Source organism: Myotis lucifugus, unplaced genomic scaffold (assembly GCF_000147115.1).
Source record: "Myotis lucifugus unplaced genomic scaffold, Myoluc2.0 scaffold_24, whole genome shotgun sequence".
Taxonomy (NCBI): domain Eukaryota; kingdom Metazoa; phylum Chordata; class Mammalia; order Chiroptera; family Vespertilionidae; genus Myotis; species Myotis lucifugus.
Genome location: NW_005871072.1, coordinates 6,944,115 through 6,966,397, shown reverse-complemented (window position 1 = coordinate 6,966,397; position 22,283 = coordinate 6,944,115).

Genomic DNA, 22,283 nt, shown 5'->3' with positions numbered 1-22,283 from the left:
AATGCAAATTAAAACAAAAATAAGATACAATTTTTGCTTTCAAATTAACAGAGATAAAAAAAATTAGGGTACTCAATATTGGATATAGTATATTGCTAGTGGGAGAGAAATAGTACAGCCTCTTTGGAAAATAATTTAATAATATGTAGAAAAGTTTTCTAATTTCCAAGCCTGAGACAAATATTTCTAAATCTGGGAATCTCTCCAAAAAAGTTTTATGTGCAAAGATACTCATTGTAGTGTCTATCTATCATCTATCTATCTATATCTATATCTATATCTACATCTATGAAGAGCCAGGGTCCGTAACATCCAAAACGACCAAAGGCTTCACTGAACACCGGAAGTCAGTCCTGCAGTTAGTGCTAAATTGCCATGGCGACCCAGCACTGACTGCCACCCTGCAGGCACTGCCCAGAGAGAGGCCCAGAGAGAGAAGCAGGGTCTGATCTGCAGCCTCTGTGGCAGCTGTTGATCAGCCCTTGCCTCTCTTTCTCTCCAGGCCTTGCCAGCAGCCGCAGGGGCTGCTGATCAGCCCCACCTCTCTGATCAGGCCTGGAGGTAGGCCTGAAGATGCTGACTGGCATAGAAACCAACCAATCAGAACCAAATCTGGGTGAACTGTAAGGAACCAATGGCTGCCTAGGAGGCGGAGCTTTTGATGCTACTGGCATAGAAACCGACCACTCAGAACCAAATCTTGGTGAACTGCGAAGTCAGAACCTAAGGTGGGGGCTGAGGAGGGGTTTTAAGGGCAATAGCTGTTTGGTGTAAGGTGTAAGAAAGCGGTTCAATTTTTTAACGACCAGTTTGGCAGTATAGTGCATATGGCTGGCTATCAGTCCAGATATAGGGATTATATATTTTTGTCTGCCAAGAGCATCTCCTCCTGCTGAAAAAGGCTTTTTTGCCCCCCATTTAAGCAATTCTATCCTATATAATCTATCTATACTAATACAAGGGTAATATGCTAATTAGAACAGTTCGACTGGCCATCTTCTGGACACCTGACTTCCTTCTGGACAAAGCTATGGTGATGGGGGCTGAAGCAGAGGCAGTTAGGGGTGATCAGGCAGGCAGGCAGAGGCAGTTAGGGGTGATCAGTCAGGCAGGCAGGTGAGCAGTTAGGAGCCAGCGGTCCCAGATTGCGAGAGGGATGTCCAACTGCTGGTTTAGGACATCCCCCAAGGGGTCCCCGATTGGAGAGGGTGCAGGCTGGGCTGAGGGAACTCTCCCCCCCCCCCCATTCATGAATTTCATGCACCAGGCCACTAGTATATATATAAAAGCCTAAGTGACCATTATGATGGAATGACTGGAACAACCAGAATGACCGGAATGACCAGTTGCTATGATGTGCACTGACCACCAGGAGCTGCCCCTGGTTCGCAGGCCCCAATCACCAGATGGGGCCTGCCAGCCAACCTCCCGCAGCCCCTCCCCCTGGCTGGCAGGCCCCCATTGTCTGATCAGGGCCAGGCCCCGGGCTGGGATGGGGAACCGGGGGTGGATGGCAGCAGACATAACCCCTTTCCCAGGGGGCTGAGGGCCGGCTCCCTCCTTGGGGCTGGCGGCCAAACTCCAGTGTCCCTTCCCCCGGTTGGCAGGCCCCAATTGGCCTGCCACCTGCCTGCTGTGGTAGCGGTTGGCCCTTTCCCCCAGCCAGCAAGCCCTGATCACCCAGTCTTGGCCCCAATCAGGCTCGGCCTCCACCCCAACCCCAGGCTCCGTCCAAGGCCCCCACCTGGGCTCTGAACATGCTCACAGCCATGGCCTTGGAACGAGTGCCACGCCAGGTCCCTTGCTCTCCACCTACAGCTCCTCTCTGGCCACCCTGCCCCACCCTCACTGCTCCTTAGAGTAGAGCTGCAGCTACTGCTCCTGCTGCTTCTTCCAGATAAACTCCATGGAGGGTGGCAGGTGCAGGCACAGGACACGGGGACACCCGCCACCACCTGTCACACAGGAGCCGGTATGCGAGGCCGGCCGGGAGAGAGCGTGCTACCCGCCCAGAGGCCCACACTGCACCCTGGCCTGCATCATTCAGCCGCACTCACCGCATCTCTGTGTGGGGACTCGGGCACTGTGACTCAGGCAGAGGGGGGAGCGTGGGGAGCCTGGCGGCCCAGGTGCTGCCCAGGGCCCAGAGGTCAGCTAGGACCTTCCCTTCCACACCAGAGGCTAGTGCTTTGATCGCCGGCCAGGCCTAGGGACCCCACCTGTGCATGAATTTCATGCACCAGGCCTCTAGTTATTTAAAATAGGTGAAAAAAGGGGACATAAAGTGTTTGGTAGTAAGGAAAATTTAATTAAATTATGATGCATCTTCTTTATGAATATGCATGCATTAAATATGCTGATGAATTAATTGTAATAATAGGAAAATACGTGCTATAATATTTGAGAAAAAAGTACTGTAAAAATTACATATATAAATTAAGTATCAAAACTAAATAAATTAGAAAAAAGACTAAAATATAGCAAAATATTAATACTTATATTTGTACAATGAGACTATGGGTATGATTTTAAAATTTTAGTAATATTTTCTAAATATTCTATATTTTTTATCTTTTATATTTAGAATAAAACTTTTATTAAAAATTTCATTTTACATTTTTAAATGGTTACTCTTTACATGTATAGTTCTTGAACTCATGTTTTTTTCTTACAAATGAAAAATTTCAGAATCATAACACTTTTTAAAAAATGACAAGAACCTCATTCTTGTGACCATTTTTTCAGTTAGTCCAGATTCAGTCATCTTTGGTAATATTGATCATCCTTTTCAAAATAATGATAAATGTATGTCTTATGGCTTGTTGCAATTCTTATATACTCTTAATCTATTTTGTTTCCAGGATTTTATATATCCAATCTTCTCTGTTAGAGTCCCATGCTATCCTCTAAAGCTATCAACAAACTAATTTTGTCTTTCCTTCTTTATTTGCTTCCTAATATAATACCTATATTCTAGCTTGAATTTTAAGATGCTCTCATTCCTCTGTTTGTTAAATAAAGAAGAATTGTCACACTGGTGAGCCTTCCTTCCCTGCTCTTCTATATGTTAAGTGTACTGGGTGGTTGGTGTGCAGGGCAAGAACACATTTGTTTACTACCATATCCAGCTGTCTTCAGCCACCAATAATCTCAGGATTTATGGACTATGGAACAATTTCTAGTCTCATGTTGTGTGTGTGTGTGTGTGTGTGTGTGTGTGTGTGTGTGTGTGTGTGTTGGGATATAGGGGGGAATGGAAAAGCTGTGCTTTTGTTCATGCCCAATAGTTGATTCCAATGCATGCAAAAATTTGAGAACCACTGGTTAAGATGAAGCTCAAAGAAAATGTAAAGTCATATGCAAACTAATTTAGTACACTCCATTTTGAGTAGGGCTGAGGCTAGCCAAGGAACTTTTTGGAGGTGATTATTCTTATTACATGAAGCCTAACTGGTTTTTCTCTTTTACCTCATAAGTATTAACAAACTCCTAGTAAAGTCTGTTCTTCCCTTTTCCTCTCTCCCAAATCTAATCTTTCATGGGTAGAGTCAGTGGGCCAGAGTGTTGGGATTTGTTGAGACAACAGAAATCCTCAGATTTCTTTTCCACGTGACCTGCTTAGAATGATATTCATGACAGTAAGTAGATGCTCTTATTTCCTGCACTTCATATTTAAAACACGTCAACCTGTTACAAACCAGGATTACATGTTCCTTTGAGCAACAGCTGTAGCAGGTGTGTGGCCCCACATGTACATATAAAATACAAGAAAACTTTTATCCCCTCTCCCACAAATCAACTACAAAAAGTATTTGTCCTTTAGAATAGAAATCTCCATAAAGATTTTTTTAAAATATATTTTATTGATTTTTTACAGAGAGGAAGGGAGAGGGATAGAGAGTTAGAAACATCAATGAGAGAGAAACATCGATCAGCTGCCTCCTGCACACTCCCCACTGGAGATGTGCCCTCAACCAAGGTACATGCCCTTGACCAGAATCGAACCTGGGACCCTTCAATCCGCAGTCCGATGCTCTATCCACTGAGCCAAACCAGTCAGGGCTCCATAAAGATTTTTTTTTGTTGGCTGTTTGCAGCTGTATCAAGTGTTATTTGATTAACATTCTGGGAATGTCCAGAGAAAGAACCTATAATTGTTATTCTGGTTCTGTAAAATAGCATGGCTTGCAGTTATTCTATGTCTTCATTTTCATATTTGGGTTCCAGAATTCACAATCAATTTCCCAAATTCTAAACTTAGTAAACTCTTTCATGCCTGGGCACTGTTCCCAATGAATTATTCATTATGCTTTCCCCATCTAGTTTTTGCAGGATATTTTCTTATCTTTACCCATTTATCTTATTCTGGCAGCCAGCATGGGTTCTACTGGTAGATAAGAAAGGTAGTATGCTTCAGAGGACAGCAAATGGCTCCCTTGCAAAGTGTCTCTTTTATAAGGCCTGCTCCAAGGCCTGTGTTTTCATTGCTCCATCAAATTTCCAAGGCCTGGCCCTAGCTGGTTTGGCTCAGTGGATAGAGCGTCGGCCTCTGTGGATTGAAGGGTCCCAGGTTCGATTCCAGTCAAGGGCACATGCTCGTGTTGCTGGCTCGATCCCCACTGGGGAGCAGGCAGGAGGCAGCCAATATTTCTGTCTCTCTCTCCCTCTCCTTTCCTCTCTGAAATCAATAAAAATACTGTACATTAAAAAAAAATTTTTTTTTAATTTCCAAGGCCTGATCTCTCTCCCACACCCCTGCCCCATATTTTTTACTCCTTGCTTGGTGTCATTTAACTTTCTAGTATGTTCTCTAACTCCAGAACAGTGCTTCTCCAACTTTCCCACACATCACAATCGCCAGGTAAGCTTTTTAAAACACAGATTGCTGGGCCCACTAGCAAGCATTCTGATTCAGTAGGTCCTGCGTAGAGCGACAGAATATACATTTCTAACAAGTTCACAGGTGATGCCAATACTGCGGGTCTAAAGAAAACAATGTGAAATCTTCATGTGCTCAGTTGTTTTATGACTTACCTTTATTTAATGTTTATATGTGAGGCAGACCCTATGGATGTCAGCCCTCCAGCAGCCATTTCCCATTTTTCCTTAATAACAGCTCCTGATTGCATCTAGTGACTCACAAAAGCTTCTTGGTTCAGGAAAACCTGCCTTCGATTCCAGCCCTGGAATGTTTAGGATAAAAATTTCAGTCCAGCCCTGACCGGTTTGGCTCAGTGGATAGAGCGTCGGCCTGCAGACTCAAGGGTCCCAGGTTTGATTCCGGTCAAGGGCATGTACCTTGGTTGAGGGCACATCCCCAGGGGGAGTGTGCAGGAGGCAGCTGATCGATGTTTCTCTCTCATCGATGTTTCTAACTCTCTATCCCTCTCCCTTCCTCTCTGTAAAACATCAATAAAATATATATATTTTTTAAAAATTTCAGTCCATTCAAGAGGGCAGGTCTTAGGGGTCTTAGGATGTAGACCCTGGATTCCTGCCACACAGCAGGAAGGAACTGGAAGTCTGTTCACTCATATTCACTCTCTACCATGTGTTCAGTGTAATTTTTAAAAAATCTGATCATGCTATTCTCATTAAAACCTTTTAAAGACTATGATTTTTTGTTTTGACTTTTAAAAAATATTTATTATGGTAAGAACACTTAATATGAGATCTATGCTTTTAGCAGACTTTTCAGTATACAATAGAGTATGGTTATGTATAGGCACAATGTTGTACGGAAGATCTCGGAAATTATGCAAAAACTTACTCATTTTGCATAACTAAAACTCACTGAAAAACAACTTCCCATTTCCTCCTTTCCCCAAACCCCGGCAACACCATTCCTCTCTCTACTCTTGTGTGTTTAACTATTTTAGATTCTTCATATAAGTCAATCATGCAATATTTGTACTCTAACTGGCTTATTTTATTTAGCTTAATGTCCTCCAAGATTATCCATATTGCCATGTATTACAGGATTTCCTTCTTTTATAAGGCTTTTATAAAGCTGAATAATATTCCATTGTATTTGTATACCACGTGTTCTTTACCATTCATCCATTGATGACACTTAGGTTGTTTCCACATCTTGATTGTTGTGACTAGTGCTGCAATGTACATAAGAGTGCTAAAAAGAGACCCTGATTTCAGTTCTTTTGAATAAGTACCCAGAAGTAGAATTGCTAGATCATATGGTAGTTCTATTTTTAATGTTTTTAAGAAACTCCACACTGTTTTCCATACTGGCTGCCCTATTTTGCTTTCCCTCCAAGAATGTACAAGGGTTCCAATTTATGCACATCCTCGCCAACACTTGTCTTTTGTTTTTTTTCATAATAGCTATCCTAACAGCTGTCAAGGTGATACCTCATTGTGGTTTTGATTTACATTTCTCTAATGAGTAGTGATGTTGTACATTTTTTCATATATCTGTTGGCCATTTGTATATCTTCTTTGGGGAAGTGTCCATTCAAGTCCTTAGTCTATTTGTTAATTGGGATATGTATGTATGTATGTATGTATATATTTTACTATTGGGTTGTAAGAGAGCCCTATATACTTTAGATATCCATCACTTATCAGATATATGGCTTGCAAATATTTTCTCCTATTTGTTGATTGTAAGGCTTCCCATTTTTCTAACAATAAACATTCCAAATTCTCACCTTGACTTGCAAGGCCTTGTATGAGCTGGTCCCCAGCAGTCTCTCAGCCTCATCAATACCACTTTCCCTGTCCCTTGTTCTTTTTATTCTAGCCCCAAAAGCCTGTTTTCAATTCTGTATTCCTGCCATGTGCTTCCTGCCTCAGAGACCTTTGCTTACAGCACCTCTTCTTCTTAAATAGCATCTCCCACATCTTTGCACTTCACCTTTACCCTTCATCTTTCATAATTCAACTTTAATGTCACTCCTATATGGAACCCCTTTTTGAGACTAAACTAAATCTTGTTCTGTTTTTATTCATTCTTGTAATGCTATAATTTTCTTTTGTGTACTTATCACAATTTTAATTGTATAATTAAATGTGTAATTAATTCTTTAGCGTCTGTCTCCTAAATTACCATGTGAGCCCTTGAGGGCAAGAGCACATCTGTTTACCACCATCTCCCTAACACCAGACACTAAACGTAGGCTGAACAATGTCTTTTTTCTTCAGGCACCTCCTCTAATGACTAAGTATTTTCACCCACTCTTTCTTCATCAAACATTTCATAAATAATAGTCAATCTGATTTTGCACATGACCTTTCCCACTGCTACATCCCAGGGGCATTAATTTTCCCACTTCACAAATTAGAAATGTGTATCTCTAACAAACCCTTAGTAAAGTCTGTTCTTCCCTTTTCCTCTCTCCCAAATCTGATCTTTCATGGGTAGAGTCAGTGGCCATAATTGAGACTAAATATTGCAACGAACTCTACTGTTCGTATTTGTTCTGCCCATGTTGGCGTTTGAAGTCAGAGAGCCTGACTCCTGCTCCCTGGCTTCTCCTTGAAAGAGTCACCTTCAGAACAGCATTACTCAGCCTGTTCCAACGCATACTCATGCTGAGCAGGCTACAGCTCTCTCCCTTCCTCTGCACCAGAATCTTGTGCAGCTTACCCTTGCCTGAGTCATTCATGGAAAGCATCTGAGAACATGTTGTGAGAAACACAGCAGCCCACCCAGGAATGTCCTTTCATCATTCTGGGCACAAGGGTCAATGGAGTGTTCTAGGAATATCTTTGAAAGGGAAGAGAGAACATTTCTCCCCAGTCACTACCCACCCTACTACTTGCCTGTAGACTACCTCATATGGGCTTACTTATAAAGACCTGGGAAAGTTTGACAGTGAGTAAGAGTTTCAATTCCTTCTGGAAGAGAGTAATTCAAGAGACACAGAAATTAGAATCCCTGCTGTGGCCTTGAAACTCTGAATGTAGCACTTGAGCAACTAAAAGGTCTCATACCATGAACTGGGGCAGTAGAGAAAACTTGCAGAGTAGAGGGTAGTATTTGTCTAAAAGATAAGGGGCTTCTTAGAAGTTCCCATGGGGCTGTAGACTTGTCTCTTTCCCTTCTTGCTCCTCCTAACACTCCTCTGATGATAGCTCAGGAGTGAGATTCTTTAACACTGGGCACTGCTGGTTGCTTAAAGCTTACATGCTTTTGTTTTCATACAGGCGAGCAGTTTATCCCTGATTGAGGAAGTATAAAGACAGGGAAATGACCAGGGACCAAATTTAAGAGGGATAATGGCCCAGTTTAGTAGCTGTTGGAGTGTTTGAAAAATCTGTATTAAAATTTTGGCATCAAAGTTATATGCTTCAGTTTATCAATAAATAATTATTGTTGAGTTCACTGCTCTGAATTCACTTCATGATAGGAGCAGTCAGGAAATTCAAAAGATGATAGGGGGCAGAGTAGAAAGAACAAAAGCCTTAGGGCCAGAAAAATAGCTATGGTTTCAGATCTTCAGATTACTGGATCAGCCTTTGGATCTGTATTTTATTTGGAAAGCATGATAGCCTTAACAACTTCATAAGGCTGTGGTGAAAACTGGGAAAGAAAACTGTACAAAAATGAAAACTGGCCAGAGTGGCTCAACTGGTGGGAGTATTGTCCTATACACCAAAAGATTGTGGGTTCAATTCCTGGTCAGAGCACATACTCAAGTTGCAGGTTTGATCCTGGTCAGGGCTTGTGTGGGAGGCAGCAATCGATGTTTCTCTCTCACATTGATGTTTCTCTCCCTCTCTCTACCTCTCCCTTCTTCTTTATTAAAATCAATAATAAAATGTCCTCAGGTGGGGATTTAAAAAATTAGCTTAGCATTTTGTTAGCTTTCACTTAACAAATATTTTTGAAGACTTATAATATATATTATAAATGTACCATAAGAAATTCAAATGCTTATGGTAGATTCTTATTTATCCTTCAAGGTTCAAATCAACTATTACCACTCTGGTTATGTTATTCCCTTAAATAATTCTCTTCTTTAATTAAATCTCAAATGCCCTTACTATCTTGCATTATATTACATGTTTATTAACATATCCATGTTCCACCCTAAACTGAGAGTTCCTCAAAGACAGAGACTCTATTTTAGTCACCTTTCTGTTCCCATGTTGCCTAGTGCAGCACCCGATACAATCTGTTTTCATTGAATGATAGACTGAATGGACGTATGGAAAGATGAATGGCTGCAGGTATGGTGCAGCCTGGGCTCAGAGGGGAAATCAGCATGAATGCAAGAAGACTGCCTTGACTGGAACAGAAGACAGGTTTTTGACTTGCAGGGGAAGTAAAGAGAACACACAGGTGAGGTCCCTGGTGAGAGCCTCGAGAACTATGTTATTGAATTTGGACTTCATTTTGTAAAGTGTCAGAGTCTGGTTGAAGTCCTTCAGTAGAAAGGAGGTATGATCAAACTATTACCCAGACAAGAAGAAACGTTGTTATAAGCAGAGAATTCTGTCCATAATCAATGTCTTCCTTGGAGCCAAAGAGGATCTTGCCATTTTGGGAGATTTCTGCTAATCTGTGACATGAAGTCATCAGAACATAGCAGTTGTCTATTCAGAAACAAGGTGGATAATGAAAATTGGTTTTATATGCAAAGTGTTGTTGATTGAACAATGCTTCTTATCAGAGGGTTCACTGCAGGCTAATTTAAAAATGTAAAACTATTTTTTTTCAATTTTTAATTGAAAGAAAAAAAATGTTCTCAAGCAAAAAAGGATAAAAAACCTCCTTGGTATGGTTTGCCTTTAATGCCATGTTTATTCCTTGGAGATAAATTGTGCAGAAGAAATATATGACCTAAAATGTTTTAATCTGAATGATAATGGTTATATTTTATTACCAAAATTTTACTTACTATTTACTTTTGTAACACTAAAGCATTTATGGAAACTCAAAGATCAATAAAATTTTCAAAATTAATTGACTTTTCAAAAAGTAATATAAATATTGATATAATTTGATTAACTGAACTTTTTGTCATAGACCTAACCCATGCAAAGTTGAGTATAAATTCCTACCTTCCTTGACTTGAAGAATCAGAGTCTTCCAACATTATATCAGATGTTTTTAGTTTTCATTATATAAGTGTTCCTGGAAAATGTCAGGTCAAGCATTTTTAAGGGAATCCTTTAAAATGTAAGAGGGTGCTTAGAAATAAAATCACCAATAAATTCCTTATGCTATGAGCAAGCCTCTATGTCACATGTTTTATAGGATCGATATTTCTTGTGTCAGATTTTCGTAAAGAGGGATGTAAATGGTCATGAGACTAGGCCTTTTTTCTTACTACTATAAACAAGGTTACAAGACGCTGTTCTCAAGTACCATATGTCTTCCTTTCAATTGTTAAGAACCATTTCTAAAGATCTAACACAAGAGCAGATGAGCCACACTGGCTGGATTTGAGGATAATTGGATTTTCTTTTCTCTTCACAAAAATTATGCATGCCTGGAAAGAATGGCAAGAATAAACTTCAACCGATGCCTACTAATTACCATCAGCTAGTGCCTGGCTTTTGAAATCTGATTTAAGAAAAAAGGAAAAAATGAACTAAAACCACAGGCTTGGCTGATAGAAAACTGTATAATGTTTAAGCAATGACGGGGGAAGCCCAATCTTAAGCAGGCTAGACTTTGGACCAAACCCAACTGATGTTTCTCATCCTTGTTTATTTTGTTACTTGACATGATTCAACTCATTAAGTATTTCAAAGGTCCAAGGGAAAGTACTTCTACTTTGCCAAGGCATCCTTAGTTGGAATTCCATTATCTCCCGTGATCCGAGACAGGGATTTCCTCCTACTCAGTTCTGAGTAATTATGTGTAAGCAAACCCTTGGTGTTCTTGCAGAGTGACTGTGCTGAGTTGATGGTTCACCATGAATCATTCATGTGGCAGGCATCTTCAATGAGAGGGTGAGGAGGGATAACATTGATTTGCAGTGTTTAGATGAAGTATGGCTTTCTCATTCATTTTATTTGCTTCATCAGAGTTGTTGCTTATCCCTGTAAACCATACCCTGTCCTAAAATGATTACAGGAAAAGAAGAGAGAACAAGCATATTCAATCAGTCCTTCCTGTTCCACTGAGTCTAATTTAGATTATGCCTTAGGAAATAATGTTTCCTCCTTTCAGAAATTGAGAATTAGTGTTCTCTCTCTGCCTCTCCCTCTCCTCTCTTCCCCCTCTCCTCCAGGTCCTTCCTCCACTCCTCCTCCCCCAGCCAGGGAAGCATAATGGATGTAAACTAGAAAGTGGCATTTAAAAAATAGCCTGCATTTTATATTTTAAATTTTTAAAGGTTTCCTCTTGGGGGGATGGTTATGGGGGCACTAGATTCCTCTGAAACCATGATAAAAGTATGTCTTTCCAGAATAATTCATTGAACCATATGTTCATAACTGACATATAATTTTAGGAGGGTTGCTGTCTGAGACTATCAATGAAGCCCCCTCCCACCCCCCACCCCCACACACATCTCCCTTCCTCCACACCCAAAGATATCAGGTTAAATCCCTGCTCAAAAAGTCCAAGGCACACGTTCTACCAAAATTTGAAGTCTATTTTTTCCCCTTATTTCTTTGATAACATACCCCGAGTAGGCATGTTACAAGGTTCAAGAGAGAACAACTCAAAGGAGTACCTGGTAGGGTTCAGGATTCTGGGCCATTGTGATTCTCACATGACTCTAAAAGCTTTTTAAGAGCTTCAAAGATGAAATAACAATACACCACAGGATTGTCCTAGCAAGTCCCTCAGCCTTTCTCATTCTTTTTTTAAAATAGCTTTATGGTGATATAATTCACATACTGTATCATTTATCCATTTGAGTGTTCAACTCAGTGTTATTCATATATACTACTTTTGCCCCACCCTGTAGTAGTCACTTATTTATTGCAATATACATAGTAGTTCGTGTCTCAAGAAAGTATGTTGGCTCTTTATCTTAATCTATTTGACCTCTACACTCTCTGTCCTTAGTATTCATTACAGATGATAGGAACCAGGCCCATAGACTTTAAGACCACCTGTGGGCTGATGACTCGCCGGACTGGAACTCTATTCCTGAGCACCTATGGTAACATCTCAAATTTAAGATAATTATTAATTCTGTCTTTCCTCTATCCCTCCAAAGCTGTGTGCTCCATTTCAGAAAGTGGTTTCACCATCCCTCTAAATGCTGAAGATAAAATCCTTGATACCTACCTTCCCATCATGCCCAGTGTCTAAACTAAAGGTAAGCTCTTAAAAAAAACATATATAGGACCCATTTAATTCATTTTATCTGCGCTGCACTGTGCTCTTCAGAGCCCCATCATCCTGAATTACTCCAATAGCCTACACACAGTTTTCCCTGCTCTCTCTACCTGCTAATCTATTTCCACACAGAAAACAGAATGATCTTCTAAAACTGTAAATTAGACCATATCATCCCCTGATTAAAACACTTAGAGTCCCCATTAAATTTGAGAACAAATCTAAACTCTTCCCCATGGCTTATAATATTCTAGAAGAGTTGACCTTTCCCTTTGTCCCTAGTTTCATGTAGTACCCTCTCCCACCAGGTATTATGTCCAGGTCTTTGTTCTGTCCTTCAGATACACTCGATTCTTTTTCTCCTCAAGGCTTTTGGTGTTAATGTTTACTCTGCCTTGTATGATTTTCTCTTAGCTCCCTCAAAGCTGGATGTAGCTTATATTTCTAATGTTAATTCAAATGATTTCTTCTCAGAGAGACCTATGCTGACTATCCTATGTAAAGGAGTCTCCAGTTACTTTCAAACTCATTAGCTTATTTATTTTATTCACTTATTACTCTCTGAACTTATCTTATTTATTTATTAGTTTTGATCATCCCCCTTACTAGATCATCAGCTTCTTTTTTTAAAAAAATATATATTTTATTGGTTTTTTACAGAGAGGAAGGGAGAGGGATAGAGAGTTAGAAACATCGATGATAGAGAAACATCGATCAGCTGCCTCCTGCACACCCCCTACTGGGGATGTGCCCGCAACCAAGGTACATGCCCTTGACCGGAATCGAATCTGGGACCCTTCAGTCTGCAGGCCGACGCTCTATCCACTGAGCCAAACAGGTTAGGGCGATCATCAGCTTCTTAGAGCAATGGACACCCACCCCCCTTAATCTTACTCCAGCACTCAAAACAGGACCCTCAGAAAACATTTGTTGAATAACAGACTGAATGAGTGAATGGAAAATGAGCATTTATAGAACTGAATGGGAGAAGCAATGGCAGTGAGAGAAGAAATAGCACATCCTTGGAAAAAATTTGGTGGAAATAAACAAACAACACAATGTAAAAATAAAGTAAGAAAACTCTGGGTGTGAAGTTTAAAGAGGCTTGGGTCATGCACCCCTTTGTGAAAGCATGTAATTTTGGGGTATTCCCCGGGTACTCTGAGTATCTCCCAAGGTCCTCTCCACAGGTTTCATAGATGTCCAGGTAAGAATTTCTAGAGATTGATCAATGCCAACTTATTATTCCAGAGAACATTTTATTCTAAAGGTCAGCTTCCATTTAACATTGCCACTTTGTTCACACATCAGCCATTACATCAGATTCCCCTTTTAGATGGACAGAAGTGTGAGCACCTAGCTGGTGTGGTATTAGCTTCACAGAAATTGAGATTCAGTGAAGTTGTGCCCAGACAAAATATAAAACAAAAGAATTGTCCCAAGAATCTGTTTCTTGCAGTGAAGTTACACCGATAGAGCCAACTTCACTAGGTTTCACCTTCCTCATAATTAAAATATCATATGTAACATTTCTCAGGATCCACATTGTGCTCAGAGCTTCCAAAAAGAAGTAAATTATTGTCAAACTTTGTGTGGATACAGGGACTTATTTATTTATTTATTTATTTATTATTTATTTTTTGCTAAAAGTATTACAAAGGGTATTACATAAGTGTCCTTTTTTTTTCCCCCGCCCTTGACAATCTCCTGCCCTCCCTTACCTCCCAGTGTCTTATGTCCATTAGTTATGCTTATATGCATGCATACAAGTCCTTCGGTTGATCTCTTACTCCCCTCCCTCCTGTCCCCCAACCCTCCCTGGCCTTCCCCCTGCAGTTTGACAGTCAGTTTGAGGCAGCTCTGCCTCTGTATCTATTATTGTTCAAAAGTTTGTAATGGTCTTTATTATCCATGAATGAGTGAGATCATGTGGTATTTTTCCTTCATTGACTGGCTTGTTTCACTTAGCATAATGCTCTCCAGTTCCATCCATGCTGTTGCAAATGGTAAGAGTTCCTTCTTTTTTACAGCAGCATAGTATTCCATCGTGTAGATGTACCACAGTTTTCTAATCCATTCATCTACTGATGGGCACTTAGGCTGTTTCCAGATCTTAGCTATGGTGAATTGTGCTGCTATGAACATAGGGGTGCATATATCCTTTCTGATTGGTGTTTCTGGTTTCTTGGGATATATTCCTAGAAGTGGGATCACAGGGTCAAATGGGAGTTCCATTTCCAGTTTTTTGAGGAAACTCCATACTGTCTTCCATAGTGGCTGCACCAGTCTGCATTCCCACCAGCAGTGTACAAGTGTTCCTTTTTCTCCACATCCTCTCCAGCACTTGTCGTTTGTTGATTTGTTGATGATGGCCATTCTGACAGGTGTGAGATGGTACCTCATTGTTGTTTTGATTTGCATCTCTCGGATGATTAGTGACTTTGAGCATGTTTTCATATGTCTCTTGGCTTTCTGAATGTCCTCTTTTGAAAGGTGTCTATTTAGATCCTTTGCCCATTTTTTGATTGGATTGTTTATCTTCTTTTTGTTAAGTTGTATGAGTTCCCTATAAATTTTGGAGATTAGGCCCTAATCAGATATGACGTTGGATACAGGGACTTTAAAGCAAATTCATGAGCCAAATATAATATTTCCACTGGATTAGTCCAAAGGATAGTTGTCTTTAGAGCGACACCTCTTGTGTATATTACATAGAAAGTGTGTAGAAGCCACTGGAGGCCATCGAACCTCCAACCTGCAAGATTATACAGGAATCATGTCATATTTTACTAACTCTCCGTAGAAAACGTTGCTTGACTGTACTGCCTCGCTTTCATGGGACGATGTCCAGGGAAAGCAGGGAAACATTCTCCCCCCTGTTTTATCTGAGTTTGCTCAAGGACTGAAATCATCGTGTTGTGAGCCACATGCCATGTGCAAAGCCTCTGAGTGGCACACAGAAAATTCAGTGATTCTTGCCACCTGCAAGCCTGTGGAATCCAGGTGCCCGCAGGAAGGAGTGGAGAGGTTTCTCCAGCCTGACCGTATCAGCCGTCTCACCACAAGAACCTTCTGTTTTGGCTGAAGTCCTCCTATCAGACTCGGGCTGTTCTTTATGGCCAAATGTGAGTGTGACCCTGTGTCTGGTTTATGTTCTGTAAGTGTCTCTCTCGTTTGTAGGTCCCTCTCCTTATATCCAATGGCTGGACCGCTTTGTATTCATGTTTGTTTTTCAAGAGGAGGTAGGAGGGTTGGACTTTTGAAAACATAAACTCTAGAAGTTTAGACTCAGGGAATGGTGAAATTAAAGATTACACAAAGAACCATACGCACTGAGAGTAGAGCAGAGGAAGTCAAACCAGTAGGATGTGAGAGGCAATTAAATAACAATGTGAATGTGGGGTGGACAGTAATAGTAATAGGAAAATTGGGGTGAATTAAGCAAAGGTTTTAATAACTATCTTTTTGCTTTATTTGTCTGGTTTGGGGCATTGCTATAAGTACTGTGGCAAAGGAATCGATGGAGAAGAAAACAGTTATAAAATTTCTCTTAGAACCCAGCCCACTGGAATTATGAAAGCAGCCTCAGTAAGACAGACTTGCGTGCCTTCAGTTCCAGAGGTGTAGGGAAAGGAATAACTCCGCTTACTGGAAACTAGTATTTGCATTGGACAACATAATTATTTGAATTGGATGGTGGAGGGAAAGGTGCATCTTAACTTTATCAAATCTGTTACAGATGTAATTCTGAATTCATCTACCCAGGGCCATTTTATTTGTGGTTACAGAATGACTGTTAATGTTTTTTAAACACATTTTACAGGTTACCTTTAAACTCCTTAAGAATTCCCAAAATAATTTGTTTGCATGTCAAAGACTGACACCTGCTATATTCTATTGTTGATTTTTTTTTTAAGTAATTTAGTATACAGCCTGCTATGGAAGCACGCCTTACTGCTCTTTTCTTGTGTAGATAAAAGAATCAGAGAAATTCCTTTAATAAAAAAATTAATTTTCCCCTCACAGAGAGTATACCATGCTCACTTTTGCCCATCTACCCACAAGGTAGTTTGCCTTTTAAGGTTACTTTTTTCTGGGATGTAAAAATTACTCAGTTCAGGTGAGTTGGATAGCGATTTCTGAACATTACTCAGTTAAAGGTAAATGAGTCATCTTCCTCAAATAAATGGAGCTCGGCGTTCAAGGAGCTGCTTTCCTAAGTCTTCCATTTTTATCAGCTGCATTGAGAATGAGCTGTGCTCACTGGTCTCCAGGGAGAGCCCACCCTTCCTTCCGCAGCTCATTAACTTGCAGGAAGCTCTTCACAGTTCACTCCCAGGCACATCACGCTCCCATCAGCTAAGGAGGGTGCGCTGGAGGTTGAGCGTGGGGGCGGGAATGGAGGCGTTTCCGTTCTATTTTGGTTTCTTCTCCTGACTGGCTGCTCAGCTGTTCATGAGTCATCTTAACCTCAAAATCTGTAATTAAAACAGAAATGATGATACCTATTTTCTGTGCCTTATGTGAATTGCATGAAGGCGTTATTCATATTTCTGAAATACATGTGAGAATTAGTCAAGGTTAGATGTAAGGAAAAGTACAGTGTTCTTAAGTGGTGATGAATATGCTTTTATCATTTAGATCTTGAGAATTCTCTGTTCCGAAAACTAAGAATGAGAAGAGATCTGAGTAAGGATTAAATTGGATAAAATATTTATTTGGCAAGCTGCATCAAGAATACATGTGGCTTAAATAATACATGGCTTTAGAACATATTTATTCAAATGTTCGTTTAATGACATTTTATTGAATGTCCTGGCACTTAATTAGACATTAGGGATACCGGATGACACAGAACCTCCCCTAAAGAAGACCACATACTAGAAATTGTGCAATAAATGACTCTAGGTCATGGCATACGTAAGTCTGGTGGTATTTGGGAGATTTTTTTACTTTAATATCATCAATACTAGTGGTCTTAAAGCAATGGTTAGGAGCACCAGAGAGAAATAATTCACCTTAGTAATTTACATTTATCTAAAAAGTTTACATTTATCTTAAATGTGTTTTTCCACATTATGACTTAGTTATTTGTTTTCTATGTTTGTGAGCTTTAATGTTTATCTTTTTATCCAATCGTGTTTAGTAATAAAACTATTAAAGGACATGAGTTCATCTATAGGCAACATTTTATCCACACTCCATATATTGCTTTTATTAGGTAGTGCTATCAGTTTCATATAGTAAATGCTCTATAATTATAACTTTTATTAGGTTATCCTATTACAATTTCTAAATGACAATCAGCCTATGCTTTAATTTTTGTTCTCAATATTCAGCTAGCAGATTTGTTTGCATAGCACTTTCTTTTGCCTTTGTCATAAAGTCCAAGTTTCTCCTATGGATTGTTGTATACTTGACCTCTGAACTAGAATGAGTAGTTTACAGATGCTTTATTTTTAAGTCTTCCCGGTCCACCCACACACAAGCTTCTACCATACAAGCAGTGTTAACAATAGGTTTCCACAGAAACTTCTGCCAAACTGAGCAGTCTTTACAACAAGCCACTACAAACAATGAGAACAGTTTATTTTGGGGGGTTTGGGGAACAACAACAAAAAAATAGAACCAAATACCTACCTTTCATTCTCTCATCCAAAGTCCAAGGTAGGATACCCTGGTGAATTGGTGTTCTGCAACATGGGATGGATGGCGGAATTCCAAATGTGATGTTATTGGCCTCTCTTGGACCACAGCTCAGTTACGTGGTCTCTCCTCTTTCCTCTGCTGGGGAGAGATGAAGGAGCAGCATTCAGCCTCCATGCAGCAGCATCCAAACACTGTGACTGGAATCCCAAACTCTTAGCTTCAGTCTATGAACTGGGCTCAGGCCTTTTATCATGTTGCAGGACTAACTCATCACTGGTCCCTCTCCTTAGCCTTGTCCCATAAGATATGAGGGGATTCTCTCTTAGTGTTTATTTTCTTCACCAAAGATCTATTTAGAGAGGAATGGAATTCTAATTATTATTGCCACTATGGTTTTATCTCACTTAGGAGAAATAAAATTAATAAGTTGAATTTTTCTTTTAGCTAGATCTTGCTAACCAATATAAAAGTTATTTTTTATTCTTATTGTATTTTATGCCAAAACATATTCTAAACACACTCTGTAGGCTGTCCCTTCCTTTTCCCCAGGGGCAAATTTCATAATAATATTTTGTGCAAAATCCACATATACAGGTGGACATTTTCCACCCTTTCTCATTCCCCAAATTAAAATAATGATAAATCGTTATACATTCATACAAGGACATGATTAAAATTAAATTTCCTAAAAATTAGATAATTCTTTATTTTTAATTCATAAAATTTGGCATCTTCTTTGTTCCTGTAATACAAAGTGAACCTTGCTGAAAGTAGCAGCATGACTCCCTAATCACTCATTCCTCCACTCTCCAATTAAATCGCATCAATAGGCTCAGCCAAATTATAAATGTTGGAAACAATACTTTTGTTATTGAGGGAATTGAAGGAACACTATTTTAATTGTTCTGATAATCAGAATCAAAGCCTGGCCTAGTCATGTTCCGATGGGGCAGAAGGGCTTCTGACCTGTCCCCATAACAAAGTGCCTACCTTCGTCATCAGTAGCTGAATAGCAGACGTATTGACCCATCCCTGGGTATTTACCTAGGAAACCTGCCCATCCTTCCTGTTATCTTCACGTTCATTTCTCTTGTCTGTTCACTTACATGTTGGCATCCCACCCACTACCTCTTCATTAGTTCAATGGTTGTTTCCCCCATCTACCCAGACTTTCTAACACCAACAATCATCCTGCCCAAATTTCTGCCTCTTCCCTGTCTCCATTTTCTTCATCATCAGGTTTTCATTTTTTCCTGAGATATCACCTATTACCTCTATTAGCACTTCCCTTAAGTTATTGATGTGTCTGAATTTTCATCTATCACCTGTCACCATACTGTTAATACTAGAGATGTTGGAAATGGCTCAGAATATTTACCAAATGTCTTTAACTAATCCTAACTTTTAAGAACTTACTTCTGAGAATCCATTATAAGGGAATGACAAACTATAGCGGAAAAAGAAAGTACACAAAGATGTCCAGTGTGACTATTTATAATATGAAAATAATTAGTAAAGACCAATGACAAAGGGGTGTTTATATTAATAACAAACCATCTGATGGACCTTAATGCAAACATTAAAATTATGTTTTTAAAGAGAGTGCAGTAATAATAAATTGATCAATAAACAAATTAAATTTAGTGGCATGATAATAATTAAAGTTTTAAAAAATATCATGCATAGAAGACAAGACTAGAAAGAAAAGAAGCAATGTCAATGCGGGTGGTTGACTATCTGTCATAGTCACAGCCTTCTTTTGATTTTTCCGCATTTTCTAAATGTTCTCTAATGATTAGTATAAGTAGCCTCTAAGATGGCCCTTGATGATCCTCATTTTTCTGAATGCACACCTCTCAATAACCCTCTCTTCCTGAGTGTGGGCTGGACTTGCTAATAACCAACAGAATATAGTCAAGACGATGGGATGTCATTTTCATAATTAGATTATATAAGATTGTGACTTCCGTCTTGCTAGCAGACTTTATCACCTCTTGACTTATAGGCTTTGATGAACAAGCTGCCATCTGGGAGAAGCCCACCTGACAAGGAACTGAGGGCGGCCTCCCATCAACAACCTTGAGAGAAGGATGCTGTCTCAGTCAGGCCTTCAGATCAGACTGCAGACCCAACCTAATACTGTGATTGGAATCTTGTTAGAGAACATGAAACAGGATCCAGGTTCCTGCCCCCCCAAAACTGTAAAATAATAAGCGTGTATTGTTTTAAGCTGCTACGTTTTGGAGTATACTTCATCCTTGAACAAGAGAGGGTTAGGAGGGCCATTGACCTCCTGTGCAGTGGAAAATCCACATGTAGCTACTATTGGTCCTTCACATGCATTGATTCCCAACTGAAGATCAAAAATACAGTTGATCCTGGAATAACAAGGGTTTGGACTGCGTGGGTCCACTAATACACACATTTTATAAGTGGACCTGTGCAATTCAAACTGGTCTTGCTCAAGGGTCAACTATCACTTGTTATGTAGCACTAATTCAATGAAGGTATAATTTTTATAACACAACAGTAAATTTCTTTTTAAAAGGACACATTTCTTGAACAATTTTCCTTAGACGCTGACCCCTGCCCGGCACAAGAAGGAAAGGGCAAGACGGTGGGTGTCATCACTGCACAGACTAGTTGCACAAGCTCACTGGGGTAAGGGATCATTTAGCATTTGGGTTTCATCCTTTTGCTCTCCCAGATGAATGAGTGGTCTGGAAGGTAGAGCACGCATGCTGAAATGCACACCTGCCTATATGGGCAGTCACTTTGAATATATTTGGGAGAAATCTTCACTCCCCTGTAAGGGTTTGCCCCCTGGGAAAGGAGGGAAAGGAGGTACTGTGACACTGAAGGTCTCTTTTCTGCACCCACAAGAGGTGATGGAATGGAAGGGCCCTAATGCTGACAGTGTGGTTTTATCTGAGGAGGCCATGCAGAGAGTTGTTCAGATTTTTCACTCTCCCTCTCTGGGGCCTATATGTGTCCATATGTAAGACTATATGTGTACATATGTATGTATTTGTGCCAGGCAGGGGCTTAAAAAGGTGAAAGAAAACTCAGATAAGTACCTGACAGGGAAAGAGGGAGAGGACGCTTGTCCTTTTATGTATTAAGTCTCCTCCTTCTTCCTTCCACCCCTGGCCTTACCCCACATAAGTTTCTCCATCCAGCTGAGCATTGCCCCCCTCCTGGAGCTGTGTCTACCCCAATATCTACCTCTACCACTCCTCTTCCTAGTGCAGAACCCAGTCTCATTCATACCATCGTTTGGCCACAATTCATGAGGCCCAACCATATGGACCTTCCAGTAGAAGGAAAACAGCTGATACAGCTCTCTCAAGAGACACGATGTGAATTCTGGAGACACAATTTGTTCTACTATACAAGATAGATGGGAAGTACACGTTATTAGTGTCGGCCTGAGTCACCAATATTTAGCTGTTTCCTGTCAGCAGTTATCATGCTATGAGTAAATGATCACGAGGCAGGAGTGTGTGAGGGGCACAAAGTCACAGATTAATAATGACACTCTCAGAGCCCAGTCATGGATGAAAACCAAGTCAGAGATACAATCTTATTACTGTTCATTTATTTGTCCCCATGACTTTGTATTAGTCAGTGTAGGTTGCCATAACAAAATACCATAGACTGGGTAGTTGAAACAACAGAAATTTATTTTCTCACAGTTCTGAGACAGGAAGTTTAAAATCAGAGTGCCAGTATAGTTGGTTTCAGTTGAGAGCTCTCTTCCTGGCCACCTTCTCACTGTGCCATCACATGGAGAGAGAAGAGGAGAGGAGACGAGCAGAGAGGGGAGGGGAAGGGAGGGGAGGGGAGGGGAGGGGAGGGGAGGGGAGGGGAGGGGAGGCGAGAGGGAAGGGTGTCAAGCTCTCTAGTATTTCTTCTTATAAAGGCACTATTTCCATTATGAGAGCCTTACCCTCATGACCTCATCTAACTCTAATTACCTCCCAAACACCGCATCTTCAAATTTCATTGCATTAGGGGTTAGGGCTTTAACACATGAATTTGGGGAGGGTACAAACATTCAGTTCATAGCAGGTTTATTGTCACATCTGTATTTTTCCCATATCAAGTTTTAACTACATGTTAGGCAGTCCCTGTATTTTTTATGTGTCACAGAATTTTGCCATTTAAAGAATAACTTTTGGTAATTTAGATTATATTTAATCTTTCAGCTTAAAGGAACTCAAAAGCAAAAAAAAAAATGTAGATTCTATTAGTATTATGCCTTTCAAATAATATCTTTAAAAATAACACTGATTTTAAAAATGCTGCAACACAGGCATGGATCATGAAATCAAATATGTTTTTAAGGGAAATAAAATGCATTCTACAC